A 6,063-nucleotide genomic window follows, 5' to 3' on the forward strand; every position below is an offset into this window, starting at 1 on the left:
TCACTTCATGGTATGTATAAGTGTACTACATTTAGATAAACGGAATATGGGGAAATTAATGTTTTAAGACAGTTATAGTATTTTTAAAACGTTCAAATGAAACTTTTGAAACAGCAATTAACCAGTTACAAATTTTACCTACCTACATTTGCACGTCCACGCTGTTTAACTATGGTTGCTGATTTCGGCCATATCGGAAATGTCGTGTTCACGTGTTTGCGCGCAAATCAGCCAACATGCAAAAGAGATACTCTTTACTTATACCTGTAATTTAGGCAAAGGCGGCCTTTAAGATACGAAAGGTTTTTCATATATCATATTATTGTCCTCGATTTGCCCCAGTATGCCAAGTAAGCGAAGTTTTCCACTTCTATAAATTTGGATTCACCATTGACATGTGTATTCATGTGTAATAGCTTTCTCAAATCTAATTTTATGCATACAGATACAAAAATGGTAGAAAATAAATGTGTAAAAGCAAATGAAATTTGGGGTTATATAAAGACCTGTTGTCTGCTTGGCGTATGGACCAATGAGATATTTTATAATACATATGAATATATAATAGTTACAATGCGGGCAAACATATTTAAATGTTGGATTGATTCAGTAATTGATTCGTTTTTCCATGGCTACGTCTGAAGTTATCATATAGCAACTTTTTGATGTAGAGGAATATTGTAGGTATATCACTTGTAGCTGGGTTTTTTTTTGTTTGTTTTTTTTTTCATCAAAATTAAAGTACGACGAAATTATGCGAGATAATTAAATTCCCCATTTGATGACAGACACGCAAAAACGCTCTAGTGTCCGGACGGCCAAAGATTATTGAAAATGTATCCGATTTTTTTTTGTTTTTAGGGTGGGGAATCTAATGGTGCTATTGGGGATGAAACGTATGTTCATTTCTTTTTAGTAAGCACGAAATTTAAACAAAACAGCTTGCAATTTAAAACAAGGGGCTCTGTTGAATTATAACCCCCCTTTGCAGGAGTCAGCTATTGATTTGACATTTAAAAGAGATAAAGGTCCATGTTATCCCACATGAACTGTCAACAAGAGACATAGCACCATGCGACAGGTTTCGTTTCTACCAGAATAAGATATCATTTATCTAGAAGACGTTTTGGCTCACTGCAAGCGTATGATCTGCTATTTACCAGTGTATATTGCGTGTTCCTTAATCTGACTAAGTAAATGCATTGTAAATTAGGTATAACGAATGAAACATAAAAAAAAACCAAAGAAGAATGCTTTGAAGATATAAAATGACGGCTATGACAATTTTGTTACTATTACTTATCATCTATTCTTTGCAAACTTTTCGGGAACCGATAATATTACATATAAAAATACTTTGTTTATGATATGTTTTGCACCATATCAATGATTAGAATGGAGATGGAATGCCGGATCATGTTCGAGAACAAACTGTCCGAATGTTGTTTACAGTCATTTTTTTCTTTTGGAGTTTTAGAATAATTATTTAAACGGATGACATTATGCAATGTTGTTCGTTTACTTTGAAAAAAGTACCATAAAAAACGCCCGCGTGAGAAATGTTGGGTCTCTTGTTGGAGTTTTTTTGATAAATCTGTTAAACGTAAAATTGACATTCCTATTAGTTATTAACTGTTGCAGTGTTTTCGCTTCGATTACACAAATCATACAATATGAACGAGTATCGTATCACGGCTGTGTAAAATTTGGCACACATATCGTCTTGCACTACAAAAAAAGAAATTCAGAATGGTCGTAACAAAATTTAATTTTTCTATATTTCAATGTAAATCACAGGTCTGTCTTATATCAGAAAGTCGCTGCGGAGTCTGTTGTCACACCCCGCAGCCTCACACCCCGCCGCTGCAGATGGCTTGATAAGACGTCTTAGAAGAAAAATGTTTGGTATGAACTGAAAGTGTTTTTAACGAATTCCGGAAAATCTATTACAAAGCAAATACACGTAAAACCATACTTTTTTATCTTGTGTCTTTATTGTGACATAAATGAACTGCATCGGCATAAAGTATGTGAAGATATTCACGTTTATATTTAATGTGCAGAATACACCTTTTTACATTACGTTAAATTGTATAGGTGTAGTCAAGATTATCAACCGTAAAGTGTAGAAAATATTTATAAACCAACATGTTAATCTTAAGACTGCACTTGTTTATACCAGACGATGAGGTGGTTTTTTCATAATGAAATATTTAGATGTAGTTCAAACTGCCAAGGATAACACTTGACAGGTAAACTATTTGTTTTTGATAAAAACCTTAATTACCTTATAAGTGAAAAATGTCTCACGTTATACTGAAGATAACGTTTGATCGTGATTGAGCAATTCAAGAGGTTAGGGCACATCATTTAATCAACTGATAAATTAGTTCGAACAAGTAGAAACTCCACAGGTAGCTACACACCAAAACAATAACACTTTTGCAGGCTCGCTTAAACTCAGCCTCTTCACGGACAGTAATGAAATACATAGTACTGTCCACGCCCCCTATCCGCTGATTGAGAAGAACTCAACATTTGCACATAACCAATTTAGGGACATCCCAGATGTGTTCATACGGCAGTGTACATGGAAACTTGTGAAAGAGTGTAATTCAATGTAAAGCGACTTGTGGTCCCCAGTAAAATAATGAAGTAGCCCTAAACGAGGAAACAATGGCTGTAACAGAGGAGATCCGCGGTTATGGAGCCTGCATATCAAAGAAACTGTCAAAAGACAAAAGTCGCATCTTAGTCGCAAAAAGCTATCCATTCATTCATTCGTGTGCACCATCCATGCAATCGAAAGCTTGTAGATGCAATAATTAATGTTTCATCCGTTGTTATCAAGGTTATATTTTATCATTTTAGTGTTAATTTCACATTTGAAGATCTAAAGTTTTATGATGCATAATATAATTTCCTTTATGGCATACAGTTTGTATTTATCCACCTAAAAAGATCATTTAGCATATACTACCTTCCCTATAAAGCATTTTCATCACGTAGTAACTGCTTTTCAAACATATCAAAGGCTTTAAAAGAGTGAAAAGGATTACAAGAAAGTTCAAAGCATTTTTCACACGCACTGTGCATAAGTGTTTATAGATTCAAAACATATATAAGAAGACAATATGAAGGCAATAGAAGCCATTTATATCAGAAAATTCTTAAGCATTGCTTAATTATTCGGTAACGGTACTTTGAATATATTTTGAAGTTTCGATGGATATCGGTGTTGTATAATAAAACCATATGCCATAATTCATAGATTTGGAATCCAAGTCTTACATGTGGTCAATAATTTGAATTGTTTTGTCATGAAACACAAATTGCATTATTTCTGTATAGAAGTTCCTTTCTGGTCTTTGAAAATTTATTATAACTTGCTTAAGAGAGGGAAATGCTTTTTCTATAGATGTTTATGTACGAAATTACTGAAACGGACATGTACTGTCATATTTCGAATTGACATATGACAAGGAAGAAACAGTTTAAGCAGGTTTTTAAATGACTGACTGGGTAAGGTCTTTTATGACAATGTTTATAAAGTGATTTTGTTTGTTTGTTTTTTTTTTTTTTTTTTTGTTTTTTTTTTTTTTTGTTGTTGTTTGTTTTGGGTTTAATGCCATTTCAGTTACGTAACCGCGGGCAGTTTACCTAACCAGTGTTCCTGGATTTTGTAAGTTTGTACCAGTACAAACCTGTTCTCCGCAAGTATCTACCAACTTCTCCACATGAATCAGAGGTGGAGGACAAATGATTTCAAAAACAATGTCTTTTATCAACTCGTAACGGAGAACATACGTCCCACCCGGGGATCGAACTCACGACACACTTCCTCCCCGATCTATAGATCATATTGAGCTAAACTGAACAACATGTGCAACATACTAAAGTTAAAAGACTGAACATCTTGGAGGGCGCAATGTTTATATACATGTCTAAAGAGAAAAATACATCTAGGATAGTTACTGTCAATATTCAATTCTTTAAAACAGCAAAGTTTATTTACATATGAACTGCCGTATCCTGCAATCAACAAAACTATAAATCAAAAATCTAAATCCAAAAACAGTAATGATGGGCTGTTAACCAGCCTTCGTTCATGTAATCTACTTTTTAACTTCTTTCTTTCATTATTTCATAATTGTACCAGATGCCGTAACCGAGCAATCGATTCTGTGATCATTTTCATCGAGTTCTAATAGCGGCGTTCTTTACGATGACAGATCAAACTATGGAGTACAGGAAAAAACGCACAGTACAGTATAATTTGTCAAAGATTTTATTATATCTTTACTTTTTTCTGCAATTAAATTGTCTTAATCAGAATTCATCCAGAATATTATTTAGCAGTATTTATTTTGTAGTACATGTATATGTTGCTATTAAATATCAAAATGTCGAAGCAATTTTTGAATAAAATGAATGTTAGACGCTATCTAGTCGTGTATATTTAAATTTTGTTTACTTTCATTTAGTTTTCCCTTGAATTGGACGATCCATTTTTGTTGCAAGGCATTCGAATTTCCTCAGTACAAGGTATTTCTGCATCATTTTCTTTCTTTTAACAAACTCTTCTTTATTCGGAAAAAGAGCAAATTTATATATCTTGAAGTCATTACATACGTGTGAAATATATTTTGTATATATATTTAATACATAAGGTGACAAGGGAAAAAAACAATGTTCGATTGAATTGTGTAGATCCAAAATTTACTGGTTATAACTCAGGGAAAATTATATCAGAAATACGATAGTTTTTTACAGATAGTAAAATATAAAAATAATTCTAATCAGGTTCAATTTCTTACAAACATTGAACAAAAATTGGGCTCAAACTTTATTTCTTTATAGGTGTTTCAAGATTTTTTCTTCAGAATACTTTTTGTTGAAATTAAGAGTCTAAGCTAATTGACAAAACTTTGGTTCGAAACAGAATTAAGAAAGATGCGTTTGCTAAACCTTGCCTTTGATCTGGCCCAGTTGTTCGAAACTTTAACAGACTGTTAAACTAATCGCTTGTTAAATTCTGATCAAAATACTAGTCTTGGTTGAAACAGAAGTGCGATGTTTTAATTTTACTGTAAAGAGATTTTAGTGGTCATAATCCATAAGTCATACATTGTTTTTCTATGTTATCTGAAGTGTCGAAATATTACTCTAAAAGTTAATCGACCGTTAGTTAATCAGCTGTTTAAAGTTTCGAACAACCGGGTCCAGATTGCTAACAGCGTAAGGCAGATTTAACAAGGCTCAGCTCAAATAGAAATCAAAATTTTACTTCCATTTCTGCACATTAAATATCATTGATGCTTTATACGTTTGAATATACTTCAAAAGAGATCAAACACATTTGAAAAATGGCCTTATTCTTTAATGCTCGTGAAAAATAAAAACTCGTCAAACACAAACACTGCTTCCGTTTATTTACCCTACAATTCAAAAGTTATTTTGAAGATGCAAAATGTAACATGCGCATGAACTAATCTTGAATATATTTCTATTTCAGGAATTATACTAGCAATGGTCTTTGCCGTTGTTGTGGCGAGTGCGTTTCCATACCTTGAATTTCATCATTCATTTTAGGGAAAGGCACTGTCTGAAAAGGTATCACAAAACAAACCTACGAAATGAAAAATTATACCCGTTGTTAACCTCGTAGCTGCTTCACATAGACTCATGAAAATTATTAATGATGGATTTGATATGGAAATGTCTGCATTATTTTTAAAGAAATGGTATTTATTTATCTATTCGGGAATATAACTAATAAGCCTAATAAGTATCGCAGACTTTTTCGCAGGTGAAAAATAAAAATGTGTGTAAATAAGAGTGCATTTGTCCATAATGACAGTCGGTTAGAAACAAAAGGATTCATGCTTATTTTGAAGCTTTATGTCAATTTACAGGAAAACCGATTGGTATCATTACGTTTCCACATTTTATCATATGGTATCAGCATTCCTGGCCTATGTCATGGTGTACTGTGTTATGACGTATAACGTTGGCTCCTGGTGTCGATCTTCTCGGGTCTGGTATAGGACAGCGTATCATTGG

General features: G+C 33.1%; 1 long non-coding RNA gene across 1 annotated transcript; it reads left to right on the plus strand.

The window, feature by feature from the left end:
• Positions 1 to 2,109: 2,109 nt before the first annotated feature.
• LOC128556016 (uncharacterized) lies at positions 2,110 to 5,582 on the plus strand. Its single transcript, XR_008370393.1, has 4 exons — positions 2,110 to 2,252; positions 4,160 to 4,264; positions 4,485 to 4,545; positions 5,516 to 5,582. It is a non-coding gene; the product is annotated as an uncharacterized LOC128556016 (long non-coding RNA).
• Positions 5,583 to 6,063: the final 481 nt, after the last annotated feature.

Source organism: Mercenaria mercenaria, chromosome 3, assembly GCF_021730395.1.
Source record: "Mercenaria mercenaria strain notata chromosome 3, MADL_Memer_1, whole genome shotgun sequence".
Classification (NCBI taxonomy): Eukaryota; Metazoa; Mollusca; class Bivalvia; order Venerida; family Veneridae; genus Mercenaria; species Mercenaria mercenaria.